General features: G+C 57.2%; 2 protein-coding genes across 5 annotated transcripts in view; one reads left to right on the forward strand and one right to left on the reverse strand.

The window, feature by feature from the left end:
• Positions 1-920, reverse strand: part of LOC100723127 (long-chain-fatty-acid--CoA ligase ACSBG2-like) — a 38,459-nt gene extending 37,539 nt beyond the window's left edge. For both annotated transcript variants that reach the window (XM_063228755.1, XM_063228757.1), the window contains exons 1-2: positions 792-920; positions 163-251 (exon numbers count right to left, since the gene is read on the reverse strand). The gene's annotated coding sequence lies outside the window, so the exon portion shown is untranslated. The remainder of the gene's footprint in view (positions 1-162; positions 252-791) is intronic.
• Rfx2 (regulatory factor X2) overlaps positions 697-18,694 on the forward strand; it is a 56,752-nt gene continuing 38,754 nt past the window's right edge. For all 3 annotated transcript variants that reach the window (XM_063228740.1, XM_063228742.1, XM_063228743.1), the window contains exon 1: positions 697-844. The gene's annotated coding sequence lies outside the window, so the exon portion shown is untranslated. The remainder of the gene's footprint in view (positions 845-18,694) is intronic.

Raw genomic sequence — 18,694 nt, forward strand, 5'->3', positions numbered from 1 at the left:
CCAGGCAGGCAGAATGTGACCACCAGCCACAGTTGGTCAGTTTTCAAATTAGTTGAAAATACCGTAAATATAAATAAAAAAAGAAAATACCGTATACATAAAATTAAATTATATTACATTAAATTAAAATAAAGTTGAGTTTGCCACATTTTATGTATTTACTTTCGAGGCTGGGTCTTGCTATGTAGTCCTGGTTGGCCCGGGACGCACAGAGATCCTTCTGCCTCAGCCTCCAGAGTGCCAGAAAGATTCTGTTTTGTAAACAAGTTTAAAAAGACAAACTGAAAACTAAAATTCTCAGCCTGTGGGCCAATAAGCAGGAGACACTGGATCAGTTTGTGATATTGTGCCCGCAGGTCGCACAGCCTGTTTGTGGGTCACAGCAAAGCGTCCCCCATCCCCAAAGTTGACACTTCCCCAGCAGGCGCTCCACGGAGCCGGCCGGCGTGCGCCTCCCCTTCGCCTACCCTCCGAGCCTCGCGCGCCTCCCGCCAGGCCCCTCCCACCTCCCTGGCGATTGGCCGGATCTCGCCCTCTTCCTAGTTGGGGAACGCCCCTCCTGACGGGCACGCCGCGAAGCCAATGGGCGACCGCGGAGCCTCGCGCCCCGCCCCTCGCGCCGTTGAAGGCGGGCCGTTGGGGGGGTGGGGCGTGGACTTGGTAACCGTTGCCGGGAACAACGCCCCGCCCCGTCGTGGCCGGCGGGAGGGCGGGCGGCGGCGGGAGCCGGCGAGGAGCGGCGGGACCGCGGCGCCGCCATAGAGACTGTAGCCGTGGAGACTGTTACTTACCAACGCCGACCAGCGCTCGGCGCCGCCGCCGCGAACTCCCGGCCGAACTCCAGGTGACCGAGCGACCGCCCGGGCCGGGGCGGCGGGGTCCGCGGGCCGGGGCGGGGTGCGCGCCGCCGAGCGCCCCTCAGTCGCGGCGGGGTCCCGCGCGCGCGCGGAGTTTGGGGAGCCCGGCGACACCGCCCTCCGCTCGGCCCGCGCTCGGAATCGGGCGCCTCACTCGGAGCAAACTTTCCGGAGTCGGGGCGCCGGGCACCCCGGTTCTCAGGCGCCGGGAGCGGGGACCTCGGGTGGGTTCCACGTCCCGGATCGCGATCTGGGGGCGCCCCGCGTACCCCTCTTACTTGCCCCGTGGCTTGCTGGATTGGGGGCTCCCCGGGGCCCGTCTCTCCTCTGACTCCCCCAGATTCCAGAGCCGAGGACTCCCGCGGACTCTGTCGCTTTGGCCCCCCAGATCCCTCCCTGACTTGGGGGTGCCCGGGGGCCCCTCTCTTACTCTCATCCTGAGTCGCCCCGAATTGTGGTCCGAGTTCCCCAAGTTCCTGACTCGGAAGAACTCCGATCTCTTTAACGGCCTAAATCTCCAAAACTGGGGCTCCTTTCGGTCTCAAACTCTTTCGCAACTGGGAGCCGCTCAGCGGTCCTTTTAGTTCACCCCAAATCCCTGGACATGGGGTGTCCCCGGGATCCCTTTTCTCTTTTGCTCCCAACACTGAATTTATGGGCGCCCCCTCGCTCTTGGACCGAGACGTAGGTGCGGTTCTTCTGGGGGGACCCCCCTCCCCCCAAACTTCTGACCGCCCGCCTCCCGGGGGGTCCGCCCCTCACCTTTCACCCGCTTCCCGGGTCTGCTTCCCCCATCCATGCCTGGGTTTGGGGGGCCCGGCACCCCCGTTCCGGCCCGCGCCGCCCGCCCCGGAAGGTCTCTCCGCGCGCAGCTCCCCCTGCTGAGCCCGAGCGGGGAGCAGCAGAAAAGTTTCGGCGCAGCCGCCTCGAAATGGTTTGTTTTTAACCTGCGCCGGGCTCACGCCGCCTCCCCGCAAAGAGGGGGGACCCCGGCCCGCACCCCGCGCCCGGCGGGGAAGTCGGGTCCCGGGCCCTGCGGTCTGTCCAGGCCCGGGCCCCAGCTGCCCGGGCCGCGGGCGGGGGCGGCGCCTTCCTATTTTAACCTCCTGGCCGCGCCGCGGGCCGGCAGGGACGGGCAGCGCCGGGCAGCGGGCACTGGGCTGGAGGCCGCGGGCGTCCGTCCGGAGCTCCGCTGCCCGCCCCGCCCCGCCCGCCATCCCGCCGTGGGGGCGTTTTCCAGGCCGCCCTCCTGGCGCGCTGGCCGGGGCAGCGAAGGGCAGCTCGGGTTTGCTGGCGAGGTCTCGCCCCTTCTGCTCGCGCGTCCCGGGCAGGTCCACAGTGTGCGTGGCGTGCAGGAGGGTTACTTTGTTTCAGGAGGACTCCTCCCCTACGCAGGTGTGGCGGCGCGCTGTCAGGTCGGCTCTCCCGGGAGGCAGAGGCAGGAGGGTCCCGAGGTCGTGCCCCTGTCCAGAACATACAGATGGGCTGGATGGGGCCAGGTGTGGAGGGCCTGGGCTGCATCCCAGGACAACAACAACCATTAATAATAAGAGCAATAATAATAACTCAGGAGCCCTGTAAACACGAACGACGAATGTACCCAATAAAACTTCCGTGAAAAGCAAACGTGAAAGAGAAAAAAGCCTCAGCAAGGAACCCTTGTCCCTGTGTGCGTGGGCAGCATGTTTGTCGCTGTTGGCTCCTGTTCTGATCTTTTTGGGTTCTCTGAGCAATGTTAAAAAGCTTGTGCCAGGCGTGTGACCCCTGCCCTTCTGGGTACACGGGCAGGAATGGAGGGCTGTGGTCAGACCCCCAGGGACGTGAATTTCATGGTCCTCAGGCCGGTGCCCAGTGCCCGGTTAGTCTTGGGTGTTGCCAAACCCAGCAGGACTTGGGCTCTGGTGACCGCTGCGGGTTTTGGGGTCCCTCCCGTGTGTTGCAGCAGGTTTGGGTTTTGATCTAGCTGAGAAATAGTTCGTGCTTGCACAAAAACAATACCACGTGGTTTTACCCTGGAGTCACGTATGTGTCTGTGAAGCTGAGTGTGAGGCGGGGACCTGGGAGGTGGGTGACACTTGCTTCCTGGGGGACAGCCGGGCACCCCAACACTGACCGTCTTTGGAATCTGTCTTCATCTGTTGCCAGCGCTGGTTACTCACACGCAGAGAGGCTGGACCACACAACCGAGATGCCTGCTCCGGGCACTGGCGCCTGGGCCTCTGCTGTCATCTAATTTTAAGTTTCATCTTCAAGTTAAATCAATAGAATATTCAATGGCTTTGATTTTAATTAACTTGAACATTATAATCAAGCCAAAAGTTAGAAATTACCTTGTGAATTTCATAGTGATTGCTGATTGTTGTGCTGCTAAAATTCTAGGACTTGTAGGATCTTATATTTCTTTTGTTTAGTTAAGTAAAGGTTGCCTGCCTGTTGAGGACGTGGTTTTCTGTTTTGCGGTGTTTGGGTGGTACCAGGGATGGAATCCCCGGGAGGGCGTGTCCTAGCAGGTACTCACTGCAGAACTATAGTCTTTGCCCAGCTACTTACTTAAAAATGCATGCTATACCCACATTTATATGTAAATTTTGAAAGTTTGGGTGGGGACACTAGGGATGGAACCCAGGGCCTTTGCACTGAGCTGCCTCCCCAGCCCTTTTTATTTTTTGAGACAAAATCTTACTAAGCTACCAAGTTGTCTGGGCTGGCTTGAACTTTTAATCCCTCTGCTTCAGCTTCCCAGGATTCTGGGAATACAGCGTGTACCCCCATGCCCAGCTGTTACGGCTTGTGCCTGGATGCCCCACAAAGTCTCATGCAGTCATAGGAGGGGCACCTTCAGAGGCGGCTGGGTCTGGACTGCGTGATTGGTTCGTGACACAGTGCTGGGCTTACGGGTGGGTGATTACTAAGTCAGCCACTGACTGGTTTGGCTGCGCCCTAACCCTGGTAGCCTGGATACACCCTCAGGGCCAGCTGAGGTTTGGCTCCTGCCCCGGCTTGCTTGCCGTGCTGCCTCCTGCCTACCATGAGCTGTTTCTCCTCCGTGACGCCCTTCCGCCGCCCCACCTTGAGCCAGCTGATTATGGACTGAAACCTCTACAAACGGAGCTGAATAATTCACCCCTTCCTCCTGGAACTTTGGGTGTCGGGTATTTTGCCAGCAATGACAGAAGAGTAACTGAGATACCTGCTAAATATGAAACTTTCTGAAAAAAACAAGGGAAGTCTCAGAGAGGCCGCCGCACCCCTCCTCAGCAGAGGGGAGAGCCCGAGGTACAGACCGGACCCGTCGTGCGGTTCCCGCTGTGGGCGCCCCGGAGAGGCAGCTGTACTTCTGCTCTAAACTATGTAAACGTTCACGTGAGACGGAGACGGACAGTGAGCAGCCTCGGGTCTGTTCAGATCAGGCTTTGCTGCCCGATGAATCTGTAGCAAATTCTTTAAAATTCCAATGTTCAGGATTTTCTGGGTTTTGGTGTTCTTGGACCTGTCGTTCACAGTGGTGTTCGAATCCCTGGAACTGTGCAGTGAATCCCCTGAGAGCAGTATGCTCTTTGGCATGTGCCTGGCACCGTGTGCGTGCTCAGCCTGCTGGATGGGCGGATGGATGGCAGGGTGAGTCGGGTGCACGGTGACGGGACGGCTGTGTGGGTGATGTGTGTGTTGTGACTTAGACTAGAACCCAAAAACTACATAGGTGCCTCTTGCAAGCCCCAAGTAACAACTGTTATAGAAAAAAAAAAAACAAAAAAACAGAGCGGGACCTTTACAAGGGGGTGGTACAAGGGCCGGGGATTTAGCTCAGTGGTGTGAGTGCCTGCCTGGCAGGCACAAGGTGGTGAGTTCAATCCATGCTACAAAAAATTTAAAAAGGGAGCGCGGGGTGAAGCCATGCAGAGATGGGGGGGAGCTCAGCAGGGCCCCCCAGGGCAGGGAGGGATCCAGCCGGGGAGGCTCCCCTTGCTTGGGGCTCTGAAATCTCCCCACCCGCCAAGCCTGGCCACCTGCCAGCTGGGAGCGCCTGGGGGTCCTGCTGGCACCCTGGACCTCAGTGTGCTGCGGTCCCCAGAGTCTGCCCCTCCCAGGCCCTGCGGCTCCCCTGAGGACACATCCCGTGCTTGTCCGGGTCACTCGGGCCAAAACCCCGGAGTCCACCTCGACCCTCCACTGTCTGCCAAGCCATCGGCAGGTCCCGCCGCCCTCATGTCACCACGACTCCCTGGCATTCGTCCCTGTGGGTGCCCAGTGCACAGTCCCTGCTGTGGGATGGCGAGGGGTGGAGGCTCGGTTTCATTAACCTCATGGCACCTGTAACATCCGTAATAACAGCCGCCCTGTTCATAACACCCATTAACCGTTAACACGGGCCTTGTCACCTGTTACGTGCTCAGCAAAGGCCACACGGTATTACTGTTGGTATCATCTTTATTAGCAGTAGCAGTACTGGAGATTTAACCCAGGCGTTTGCCCTGTGCTACATCCCTAGGCCTTTAAAAACATTATTTATTTTTTTGTGGCAGGGTCTCCCTACGCCATGGAGGCTAGCCTTGAGCTCACTGTGTAGCCCAAGCCGGCTTTGAATTTGTAGCAATCCTCCTGCCTCAGCCTCCCGAGTGCTGGGATGACAGGCGTGCCCACCACACTCAGCCTTTTTTACTTTTCATTCTGAGACAGGGTCTCCCTAAGTTGTCCCAGGTGGGGCTAAAACTCCAGTCCTCTTGCCTCGGCCTCTGTTTTGGGGTAGGAACAGGTCTTGAGTTCATTTAGAAGCTCACTGGTATGAGTGTGTTACTTTGCAAATGCAAGTGCTCCACGGGAGCGAAAGACGAACACAGCAGCGAGGCTTCTGCACGGTGGCTGTGACCAGGCAGGCCCACCCGGCCCTGGCCGTCCAGCACCCTGGGATGCGGGCCTTGAGGAGTGGCCGGTTCTGCGGACGGCGGCAGGCCGGGCTTCCCTGCCTGCTGTCCCCTCTCCTGCTCCCGTGGGTGTGGGGACCTGGCGGGAAGGGGCCAGGAGGCCCTGCTGGCAACACGGTGGCTCTGTGGCTTGTGGCTCCCTGGGCAGATGAGTCATGGAGCCAGAAGGCCACGTCACCTGGCACCTGCCGTCCTGCATGTCTTAAAATGGGAAAAAGCCACAATGCCATCAGACGTGTGGAGAACGCACCCGTATGGCTCGGCAGAGTAGTTAGATCCCCTTTATTAGAACGGGGCCCAGATGTGCTGTGCGCGCAGAGCCCATTTCTCCAGCAGTCTCTAGGTATTTGGGGTCTGAATGCACATGGAAGACAGAGGGGTCCTTCTTAGTAACAGACTTTGCAGGTATGAAACTTGAGTGGTGGAGGCCGCAAAACAGGACCGAAGGGTGCTGCTCAGGCCTCCCATGTGGCATTCAGAAGGAGGAGCAGCAGGTGCAAAGGCCCTGGGCCAGATGGCCGGGGGAATCTTCAGGGCCTGGTCCAGACAGAGAATGGAACAGTGGGGCCAGTGCCTGGTGAGCAAAGGAGGCAGATCTCCAGGAGCGCAGGGACCCCAGGGGAGAGTTGGGGTGCTGGTCCGTGCATAACTTAGCTATCGACTCTGCGGTGAGCGTCAGGGCGCCATGTGCAGTGTGTACTGGGTTATCGATTACCAGACATGGTTCAGGTCATTGATCCCTCGCTGTGAGCCGTGCACCGTCCCATGGGAACAGATCTTAGACCATCCAGGGGGAGGTCTGAGCCCTGGCAGGGGAGGGGCCCCTGTGTCTGCAGGAGCTGGGACCCGGGACGGAGCTGGAAGGGCCCTGGCCTCTCACGGGCGATGGCGAGCCCAGGTCACTTCTGGAGGTAAAGTTTGTTGGCACCCAGCATGCACACCCACTCACACGTGGCCGTCTGTGGCCACTTGGATGAGCAGGACAGGGAGGAGCTTTTGTGACAGAAACGGAACATGGGTGGCAAAGCCTAGAAAACGGGGCCCAGTCTGGCCTCCTGTCCCACCTCCTGGTGCCACGCTGCCTGCTGGACGCGCCTTTAGTGTGTGCTCTGGAAGGCTGCCATCTGCAGTGGGCACCACGTAGGGCCCAGGACGGCCACCTGAAGCACCGCCAGGGACGGGGCAGGGCGAGCCTTGGGCCTTCAGGGGCTCCGTGGGGCTCGAGGGGTGCGGGGACTGCAGCGCGGGGTAGGGAGCCGCCGTGCGCTTGTCCACTGGGACGCAGCGGGACACGGGGCCTTGCCAGGCAGGAGCCGAGGCGGCGTCCCCAGCGTGGCCCTGCTGGCTGCGGCTCGGGCTCGGGGCGGCTCGTTCTGGTCTTGGCAGTGGTGGGTCACCGGAGCCGAGGGCGGGAAGGGGGGGAGAGCCGCTGAGCCTGGCAGTCGGGGCCGGGGCGAGGAGGCAGCGCAGGAGGCTGTGTCGCTGCCGTTCTCGTTAAAATCACGGCGAGATCCCGAGCACATGCAACCGGCCGTCTTAAGGCTCTCTCCGCAGCAGCTCCGTGGTGTGAGTCCGTCCCATGGCGCGTGCCGTCTGCACTGTCCGCCTCCAGAACTTTCCATCTGCCCACACGGAGCCTCTGTCCCCAGGAAACGCTGACTCCCGTTCCCTCCCCAGCCCGGCACTGCCATCCTCCTTCCTGTGTCTGTGCTTCTGACGCTGCTGGGACCCTCCTGGCAGTGGGGCGCTGCCCTGTGTGTCCCTCTGTGTGTAGTCACGGCCTCTGGGTCCATCCCTGGGGTAGCAGGGTCAGGATTTCCTTCTTTTTCACGGCTGAGGAATATTTCATCATAGGGATGGATCGCACTGTGTGTATCCACTCATCTGCCCATGGACACAGGGCTTTTTTACACTTCTTGGCTGCTGGAAATCTGCGTGGGGTAAGCACCTGAGTGAGGCTGAGGTGGGAGAGAAGGAAACAAGGTCAAGGGCAGAGAGGTCAAGGTCTAAACAAGACCAGAAAGACAAGACTTTGAGTGAGTTCCAAGGGGGAAAGTTTCCTGTCCTCTCAAAAGAAAACAAAACAGCTTTGGCTTGTGAGTACTTGTCTCCCCAGAAACTGCTAAAGTTATACCAGTGACACAGGGGCTCATGACTTCCATGCACGGGGTGCACGCCTGTAATTCCAGCCGCCTCCTTCTCCTCCTCCTCCTCCTCTTCTTCTTCTTTAAGACAGGGTCTCAGTATGTAGTTCAGGCTTTCCTTGAACTCACTAGGTAGCCTAAGTTGTCCTTGAATTCACAGCAATCCTCCTGCCTCAGCCTCGTGGGTGCTGGGAATACAGGCACGCGCCACTTCACCCCACAGTGTGGTTCTGATTATAAAAAGGCTTCGTTTTCCGAAAGGATTCATCTCCAAAAAAAAAAAAAAAAAAAAAAGCTTCGTGTCCAAGATTTTTTTTTTTTGGTCTTTTTGAGACAGGGTCTCTATGTGGTTCAGGCCGGCCTTGAGCTCACTTTGCATCCCAGGCTGGTCTTGAACTCACAACGATCCTCCTGCCTCAGCCTCTTGAGTGCTGGGATGACGGGTGTGAGCCACCATGCCCAGCCCTAAGATTTTGTTTTGGTCTGTGCACAGTGTTCTGTGGTCTCCATTCATTCAGCAAATACTGTGTCCCCCAAATATCAAGTAGTGGAAGCTCTTATGAGTCACGTATTTTTATGTATCAATGATCATCTTCTGGAGCCTGGTGTGGTGGCCGATGCCTGTCATCCCAGTGCTCAGGAGGCTGACGCAGGAGGATCCCTGCAAAGTCCAGGCCCGCCTGAACTACATGGTGAATTCAAGGCTGGCCTGAAGCACCTTGTGTGATCCTGTCCCAAAGAAAGGAAAAAATACACAGATAGAGGCTCTGCATACATCTGAGTCTGAATCTATGCATATGTTTCGGTGTGGAGAGCGCACATCACCGTGTAGAAAGTTAGGAAGGGAGAACTTCGGAGAAACTGTGAATTGGTGTAGTGACCTGCAGTCAGGCCTGGTCTCTGCAGGCCCTTCTGCTCTTCCCTGCCCTGTGTCTCTGCCCCCAACACGCCGGCCCTTCCCCTGCCTACCTGAGTCAGACCTAGGTCGGCATTCAGAGCCGCCCAGTCCCGCCCAGTCCCCTCTCCTTGATTCATTTTGCTCCTCGGCCTGGACTTGCTGGACACTGAAGGGCTCCTCTTCCTCACCACGAACTTTAGATGCTTGGTGCTGGGGCTTTCATGCCCACTGCGAGGTGTCCAGCCGCACCCTCCCGTCCCAAAGTGGCCACAAGCAGCTGTGTCCTAGTTGCCATCAGGTTTCCGGGGAGCACAGTCACACCCCGATGGGGAACACTGGCTGGAGCAGCGGAAGGGGCGAGGGCTGGAGGCCAGCGGCACAGTGCTCTGCTGTAGCCCCGCAAGGCTCATCTGCCTGGTGCTGGTGATCTGGGTCTCCTCCTCTTCTGGGCTGTAACGGGATCCCGGGAGGTGGTGGTAGCCACCCGGGCCACCCCCACAGGACACTAAGCGAAGGGCTTCATAGTTTGCACATGAGTCAGGCCCAGGAGGCCTTCAGTGGTAACAGAACCCGTGTCTGAGGGATCTGATGGTCTTCAAACCCCCACCGCTTTGATTCCAACTAAACCAACAATCCAGCTCTTTCAAGATGCCATTTCTTTTACTGAATCCCCAAAGAAATTGTGATCAAAGGCCTCTGTTATTAATTGATGTCCCTTTAGGCCCAGTGAAAACTGCAGGGCAGGCCTTCTTCCAGAGGGTCCCAGAGCTGCAGTCTGCAGTGGAAATGGGGCCTGTCTCGGCCCTCGGAGCCCAGGACACAGCGGGGAGCGTTAAGTCCTCAGTTATCTCTCAAGCCAATTGCAGGGATTTGATTGGTCTCTTGTTTTGCTCTGAAACTTTTCAAAGATTTTGTTCTGTTGAAAAGGTCAATCTAGGTTAAACAATTTAGGCTGTCTTATCACTTAACCAAAACAATAATTTGGTTTTTTTTTTTTTTTCTCCTGACACAGGGCCTTGCTGTGTTGTTCAAACTGACCGTGAACTCACTATGCAGCAGGGACTGGCCTTGAATTCCTGGCGATCCTCCTGCCTCAGCCTCCCCAGTGCCGGGTTTACAGCTCTGTGCCACCGTGCCCAGCTCCCCAGGGTTATTTTTAATGTGAACGAAACCATAAACCCGATAGAGAGGGTGGGATAAACTGCATCAATGGCAAAATTCCGATTGTTTCTTGGTGAACACTGAAATAATTATTCATTCAGTTGTCGGCTTACAAAGCATGATGGCACACACCTGTAATCCCAGCGCTGTGGGAGGCTGAGGCAGGAGGATCTCAAGTTTGAGTCCAGCCTGGATAGTTTAGCAAGAGCTCATCTCAAGATGAGAAGGGAGCTGGGGATGGAGGTCAGCAGTAAAGAGCTCGCCTCGGGTGGCCTGGGGGAGAGGACTGTTAGGGCCCAAAGTCAGCTCTGAAACATACAGGGTCGCCGCCGTGACCTCGAGCCCGGCTTTACACCGACAGCGCCCCTCCAGGCCCCGCTGGAGTGCGCTTACGTAGGAGTGGGTCCCTGCCAGCTGAGGGACACCGGTTCCCAAGGCTCAGAAACGCCTGGGGGGGCTCTCTCCCCTTCTGATTTACACTTTGAGTTCCTCATGGTCCAGGGATGGTAAGTGGAGGAATCCAGGGATAAAGAGGCTTCGTTCATCACGGGTGTTTCCTGACCTTCCTGACAGCACCCTGTGATAAGTATCCTCCCGGGGGATTAGTAGTGATGTCCGTCCCAAACCACACCTAGTTTATAAATTCAGTTTTATCATTAGGATGTATATAGAGAGAAACCCGTACCACATATGGGGTTCCTGTGGGTTCAGGGGTCAGATTACTTCTGGTTCTTGCAAAAATTCAGCAAGGCCAGTAGGACTTTTGTGCCCTAAAAAAATAAGACAGGCCTGAGGTGCACCCATTATCCCAGCACTCAGGAGGCTGAGGCAGGAGCATCTCTGAGTTCGAGGCCAGCCTCATCTGTAGAAAACAACACCAACAAAATCAATGTTGCTTTGCTGTTGAGGCTCGAAGGGTGGAGTCACCCCATCTTCTCTCTACGGACTCCATGAAGCCCCATGGCCCCACTGCCCCCCATTTCTCCTCGGTGACACCTAGAGACCCCGCCACCCTGAGGGCTCCTGTGTTGATCCTTTTCTGTCCGTCCTCTGGCTGGATCTAAGCTCTTGTGGTCAGGCTGCTGTAGTGGCCTGGTTGTGCCCTGCGGGAAGGGAACAGAGGGGACCGCACAGGTCCTGTCTCTCATTTTCCTCCAGGCCAGCGGCTTCTGTGGTCCTGACACCAGTGCCTTCCTGAGCCCGTGAGGACTTGGAAGGTTGTAATGACATGTGGTTAGCTTCGAAGCTCAGGGGTTGGCGCCAAGCAGGAGCACTTGGCCCTTATTTTTAAAAATTGTGTGGGCCCACTTGTCACAGCCACGTGCCTTGTGGGAGTCGCTGTGTGGACCCGGCCGGATAATTCTTCACCCTTCCGCCCTCCGCGTCCCGCCACCGTGCCTCGGTGTGAACAGGAGTCCCTGAAACGCCTGCCAGTCTGGCATGACAGGCCGGGCCTGCCTTTCCCGATGGTGACCCGGACTCCCTGCCCAGCCCAGCAGGTGCGAGGAACCTCTGTGGGGAACTTTGGTCCACGGTTAAGGAAACTGTCCAGCAAATACTTCTGCACCTGGGCGCCAGAGCAAAGGCCCCCCCCCAATGCCTCAGCACCGCGAGCACGCGGGGACAGGCTGATGGATGCCCTGCAACTGGGCCATGGCTCCTGCAGCCCCCGCCTCTCTGGGTGACCGCGTGGCCGGGGCTGTGAGCCGGGCAGCTGTATCCCTGCACCCTCCCGCCGGCTTTGCATCTAATTTGCATGCATCGCAAAATACCCTGGTTTGGATTTCTTGCAACCATTTCAAAATGTAAAAACCATTCTTAGCTTGCACCAGGCATCCCTGGTATATAAAGAATTGTTTGTGGATACCCCTCTGCCCCTCAGGATGCACAACTTTGGAGAAAAGGCTACTTGGGAGGCTGAGGCGGGAGGATCATTGCAAGTTCGAGACCAGCGTGGGGTAGAAAGTGAGCTCAAGGCAGCCTGCGCTGCAGTGAGACCCTGCCTCAGAAAGACAGAAAGTCAGTGTTTCACCCCTTCTCCTGGCCAAACTCAGTCCGAGGGCTTGTGCAGATTAGACTCCAGCCCTCTTCTGCCCAGTCTGTGCTTCCGCTGCACAGCCGTCCCATTCGGTCCTGCCTGGACCAGCTCCCTAATAATGGGCACTTTTGGCTGGGCACAGGGGCACACTTTTGTAAATTCCCGCTGTTGGGAGGCTTTGGCAGGAAGATCTCAATTTAGAGACCAGCCTCGGCCACTTAGAGCTTGTCTCAAAACGAAAAATAAAAAGGACCAGGGGTGTCTCAGTGGAGCGCACTTGTGGGTACCCCGCACCCCTCTTCCTAAGGGAGGGTGACTCTGGCTTTTGTCCCCGCCTGGAACTGCTCCGCCTCCACCTCCAGCCACTCCTGACCTCCCAGCCGTCCAGGACTCCTGCAGGCCCCCTGGCCACCTGGGAGACCCAGGGCCCCCGGCAGACGCCCCCGTCCTGCAGGTGCGTGCATTGCCGGCCCCCAGCGGCTAACTTTGGGTCCCCGACTCCTCCATCCGGCCTCGCCTGTCCTGGGCTGTGGGACCGGCCCCACCTTGTCCCGCAGGGACAGAGCTCAGCACCCAGCATCTCGGCCTGAGCTGGCACCTTCCTGCTCCTCCTGTTGGCATCTGATGATAGCACCGTCCTTCTCCTGACCCACGCCGTGTGGGCACCTGACCCTGCCTGCCCTGCTCGCTCTTCATAGGAGCTGTCTGCCCCCTTTAACTACGAATATGTTTAATTCAGATGTCTTTGAGGTATCCTTGAAGTGTTTGGTTGTTTTTCTGCATTGGGGATTGAACTCAGGGCCTTTGCACTGACTCTTTACTTTCTATTTAATTTTCTAAATTTTGAGACAAGGTCTCACCTAGTTGCTCAGTTGCCCAGGCTGGTCTTGAGCTTGTGATCCTCCTGCCTCAGCTTCCCGGAGTGTTGGGGTCACAGGCGTGCACCACCACAGCAGGCCGAGTTAGTCATTTTTAATCTGAGCTTTTCTTCAATGTTAAGTTAAATAGGGCATATTTGTAAAGCATCCTTTAAAAATTCCAAGACAGCTGGATTGCCTTTAAAAAATTGTTTTTCATGAGCATAGAATCCTGTAGAAACTGCCAGCTCCTTTATTCCCTGTGGTAACGTGCACTGAGGGCTGTCCCAGAAAGCCCACTGTGCTCCGCACAGTCCCACGTCTGGGTCTGGCTGCAAGGCCCACCTCTAGCTGGACAGAGCTTGGTCTTCCCTCGACGTCGTCTGCTTACGGGACCCCGCTGACCAAATGTTTTGGCGCTGTGCCCTTGGCGGTGTTGGCTTTTGGGGATTGGTCTTGCTATGTGTTCAGGGAGTGCTGGACCTCAGCGATCCTCCTGCCTCAGCCTCCGAGTGCCGGGTTCCAGGCGTGTGTGGGCATTCCTGGCCGGCTGCTTCCCTCCCTCCCCTCCCCTCCCCTCCCCTCCCCTCCCCTCCTTCCCTTTCCTTTTGTGCTAGTAGAGGTTAAGCGGGGGGGGGGGGGGGGGGGGGGGGGGGAGCTCCACCACTGAGCTACATCCCAGGCCTTTATTGTTACTTTGTAATTTTGAGACAGTCTCAACAAACATTCAGGAAGGACTCAGAGCTCAGCCCTCCTGCCTCAGCCTCCTCTGCGGGATCACAGCCCTGTCCCCCCGTACCCCTGCCCTGCCATTCGTGCTTTCTGTTTTCTTTGGTAAGGAAATGGAACTCAGAACCTTGCGCTTTTCAGGCAGGCGCTGTGCCGCTGAGTTACATCCCGGCCCGAGCTTTGCTTCCTTAGTGAGAGGAGAGCGATACCTGACTTTCGTGGCTTCCGCCGCCTGTTGTCATTGTGAAGCGTCTTTGGCCACTGCATCCTGCAGGCCGGATTCCTTTGCTTTTTTCACAGTTTCCCCTGATACCTGTGGGGCCTCCAGATGCCCTGGGGCCCTGTGACAGGGCAGGGCGTCTGTCTGTACCTCCTCCAGGAGGTACCTAATACAGCCGGACATAGAGACACCCTCAGAAATCCCCGCACTCAGAGGCTGAGGCAGGAGGAGCCCCGAAAGTTGAGGCAGCCTGGGCTTCACAGCGAGTGAGCTACATCGTGAGGCCTTACCTCAAAAAACCAAATATCAATAAATAAAATAATCTTTTTAAGAAGGTAAGAACATGCCGTGAACCATGCGTAAGGGAGAGCGCACGTGTGCTATCAGCACGGGCCTCTCCGTCCTGCCCTTCTGTGCGCAGCCAAACCCTCACGGGGATGAACTTTGCACAGCCCTGACTCACTCACTGGGTGCACCTGGAGTCTCGGCACTCGGGAGGCTGAGGCAGGCTGAGCTCTAATTCTAACCTGGGCAGCTTGGGGGCTCAGCCAGACCCCAAATTTTTTTAAAAGCCTGGAAATGTAGCTCAGCACCAAAGGCACAGGTTTAATCCCCATACTGCAAAAGGGGCAGGGTGGTGTCCAGAATTTCAGGGTATATAAAAACTTTAGGGGAGAAAGACATAGCCCTAGCGAAAACAGAGGAAAGGAGGTGAGTGGCTGTCTCTCCAGAGGAGACAGAGCGGTGATGGATGTTTCCAGGCACCGAGGCAGATCCTGAGGCACACGCATACAAAGCCACCTCGGGATGCCTCTTCACATGTGCGGGCGGGCGGTTATTAGTGGAAAGAAAGAAACTTTTAATTTAGTAATTAAAAGAATTACTGTGTGACCAGCAGCTCCACTCTGGAATTATAGCCCAGACCTGGACAGATGTGTGCACATCAGCATCATTCACAACCGTGCAAACAGCCCAAGTGTCTGTGAAGACAGCGAGGCTCCCCATGCTGCGCTTCGGCCACGTGGTGGAATATTATTCAGCCATGCAAAGGAAGGGAGTCCTGTATGTAGGGTGTCTGCTGTGGCACAGCAGACCTTGAGGTGGTGCTGCTCAGGGAACCGAGCCACACTCAGAAGGACACACTGCGGGTCCCACTCCTGGGAGGTCCCTGTGTTGTCAGACCCACAGGGACAGGAAGGAGACGATGGTGTGGGGCTGGGGAGGGGATGGGCACAGAGGCTTAGTGTGAGGAGATGGAAAGTCCTGGAGGATGTCCTTTACCGGAATTTAAAATAGTAATGCTAACAAAATGACTAACTGATGGTGTTTCCCAGCATTACCCTGGAGGAAGCGTGGCTCATGGGGTCAACTTTTTTTTTTCCTTTTTTGAATTTCCACAGGCTACGAATGTTTTTGCATCTTTAAACAGTTGAGGTAGAAGGAGTATTTCATAGCAGGAAATGATGTGAAATCAAATTCCCTGTCCGGAAAGTTTTATTGGAGAGCACTGGGCAGGTGGGGTAAGAGGGAGTTGCCCAGGGGCTTGGCTGAGAATGTGCCCAAGAGACTCAGTCATCAGTCTGCAGAATGTTTTAGTCAGCATTTTTAAAAATCAAAGTAAAATCCAGCCAGGGGCCAATGCAAGTGCCAGTCACATTGGCACTTGGGAGGCTGAGGCAGGAGGGTCTCTAGTTTGAGGCCAGTCTGAGTTACACTGCAAGTTCAAGGCTCTCGTGGACCACATAGCGGGACTCTGTCTCCAAGATCAAAGCAAAACGAAGAAACCAACAAAAAGCCCAAAGTAAACCCCATGATGAGCACACCGCCAGCATTTGAGATGAAAATCGGGAAACCTGCTTGGCGTTTCCGCCAGCCCCCCCCCCCCCGGGCTGCAGTGTGGCATCGAGTCGTGGCAGCAGTGGTGACAGACGTCGGTGGCCCGCAGAGCCTGGCAGGAGCCCTCCCGGGTCCTCCCTGGGAGGACGTCACCCTGCCTGACACGGCCCTGCCTGCCTCTTAGGGTCTCCTGGGGGAGTGTCCCCTCCTGAGTTATTTAATGGGGGTCAGTGGCGTTTCAAAGTCAGTGGTGGCCTGAACCACCAGGCAGGCTGACGCCCGTGGCAGGGGCGGGCGCCCGGTGTGACCGCAGGACACAGCGGTAGAGATGCTCCTCAGGGTTAGGCTGAGTCCGTACTCGGTTTGTTGACTCCGAGTTCCTTTTCTTTTAGTCTGTTCTATTCTGTGTTTTGAGGCGGGGTCTCGCTGTGCAGTTCATGCTAATTTTGAGCTCACTGTACAGCCTCGAGGCCTCCAGCTTGTGGCGATCCTCCTGCCTCGGCCTCTTGAGTGCCGGGATTGCAGGTGCGGCCCCCACCGGGGCTGGAGCCGGAACCATTAGGGCAGATTTGTTTTTGGACTGGATCCCTTAGATTTTGGAAACCCTGTGGTGGCTGTGAAGCTGGACGCGGCAGTGTGACTGTGGCACTGCTGTGATTGGCGGATCAGAAGGAGCGAACGCCACAGAGGCTTCCTGGGGTTTCGTTTTGTTTTTGTTTCTCACTTTTGTTCTTTTCCCCACATCTAAAGCCAGTGATGTTTAGCCAGATACAGTGGCTCACACCTGGAATCCCAGCAGCCGGGAGACTGAAACAGGAGGGCGAGGGAACTTGGAGGCCAGCCTGGACCAGGGAGTAAACTCATGACCTCACGCTTGCCAGGTGGACACTGTGCCATTGAGCTATTTCCCCAGCCCCCAAAATGTTAAAAATAGGGAGCTCTTAGGTAAATATAAGCCTGCTTCTGTTATGCCTGTGGGTTTGGCCGTCTAACAAGTCCTTTGGCAACTGGAAGAAATTCCAGACCTCTGTGCTGCAGGATCCCTGCTGCTCTCTGTAGGCCCTGCTCTCTGCTACCCCAGGGCCTTTGCACCTTCTGGTCTCTGAGCCAGCATCCCCGCCCACATCTTCCTTGGCTGGTCCCTTGGGGAAGCTGTCAGGTTTGTTTCTTTCCTTTTGAAACAAGGCCTCACTGTGTAGCCTAGGCTGGCCTCAAACTCCACCCTCCTGCTTCAGCCTCCCAAGTAGTGGGATTACAGGTCTGTCTTGGTTACTTTCCTCTTGTTGCTGGATCAAAATAGCCAACACCCACGCGCTCCCTGCCCCATCTGCTCTCTCCCTGCCCCACCTTGCATCAGCTCAGGCTGTTCACCTAGTGAGGACTCTCACCATCTCCTGAGCCTTTCCTTAAACTTGTAAACTTCTCAAGGCGACACAGTGTATCACCCATTAAGAGACCCGAGCTCCCCCCTTGGCTGATAGTTTGAAATTTGAATTTTGATTTTAGGCTGCAGATTTCCCTGTCTCTCTTTCTCTGTGTCTCGCTTTCTCTTGCCTCAGTCACTGTCAAGCCATGTGCGAGCTTCTGGGCTGTGCAGGACTTGGCTAGTGCATGTGCGTGCGTGCGTGCGTGCGTGCGTGCGTGCGTGCGTGCGTGCATGTGTGCGTGTGTGTGTGTGACTGCCTATCTGTCTCGCAGAAGGGCTGGATTTCTAAGGATGGGGTTTGGTGAGGCGGGGAAGCTGCTACGTTTGGCTGGAAAGGCTGGGTGCAAATGAGCACTCGGGGTTTGGTTAAGATGACGAAGTCCACCAATGCGCCCTGGAATGGCGGGAGCCTTGCAGGAGGCGCCCCCTAAACACTTTATCAGGATGATGTGCTTTCGCAGTCGCCAGCGGCCAGGGTCACAGCTGCGTGCAGAGTTGCAGAAGTGTCATTTGGCAAACATCAGCAGGTGACCCCAATCTGGTAGAAGGGATCGGCCGTGGTGAGGCCCACGGTGTTTACTGAGTGTTTACTGTGTGCCAGGCTGGCAGGTTGGCCACACTGGGAGTTAGGGGAGTTAGGTCATACCCCCAGCAGAGGAGGCTAGAATTGATTGCTCCATAGATGGGCAAAGAAATGGAAGCTCAGAGGTTTCACTCGCTGGCCCCACGGCACCCAGCTGGAGTCCGGGGAGCCGGGCCTTGGGCCCCAGAGCCCCCTCAGCAGCTGCGCGTTTGGACACAGGGCGCTGCCCGGCGTGGCTTCCGGAGCTCTGTGCCCCCCGGTTCTCTTCCTGCCTCCCTGGCTGCCCTCCTCGGCCTCCCCCGCGGCGCCCTCCACCTGCCGGTGCCCTGGCACTCGGCCTCCCTACGCCCCCTTTCCTGGTGACCGCCCGCAGTCACGAGAGCTGAAGGGCAGCGTCTCCCAGCGCTCTGGTGCCGCGTCCCCAGCCCTTGTCCCCGCCCCTGGCACCCTGGGCGCTGGCCTGTCCCTCACGCTGGCCTTGTCAGCGTCTCCCACCTCAGAGGGCTTAGGTCACCCAGGTCCCCCTCACCTCTGGCTGGCCGTCCAGCCCTGGCTTCTGTGTCCGCACAATGGTCTCTGCGGAGATGCCCACAGATGCGTGCCACACTGTGTCCCTGGCCCCGGCCACCGTGGCCCGCCCTGTCGGAGGCCAGTGCCTCCTCTCCTCCTCCTCGACCCCCTCAGTCTGCCACCAGTGTGTGCGCCCACCAGGCGGCTCCGATTGTCTGAGGTTGGGGTGTCGGCAGGGCTGGGCTCTGGGGGCCCCTTCACAAGACCTGACCCCGTGACCTGGGGCGCCCAGAGCCTGGTCTCCCTGGGCCAGCTGGCTGCTCCGGCCTTCAGCGGAGGTGGGGACACGCAGCCCCTCATCCCCCGTCGGTCTCTCTGGGTGCAGTGTTCTTGCCCTCTGTACCCTCCCTGTGTGCCCACCCCATGCTCCACTCTGTCCTCTGTGTCTGGATTTCTTTTTCTTCTGAGTATTTGTCATCGCCCTGACTTTGTTGGTGTCCTCTGTGTCCCTAG

This window comes from Cavia porcellus, unplaced genomic scaffold, assembly GCF_034190915.1.
Source record: "Cavia porcellus strain 051 isolate PalLab524CR breed Dunkin Hartley unplaced genomic scaffold, mCavPor4.1 scaffold_17, whole genome shotgun sequence".
Classification (NCBI taxonomy): domain Eukaryota; kingdom Metazoa; phylum Chordata; class Mammalia; order Rodentia; family Caviidae; genus Cavia; species Cavia porcellus.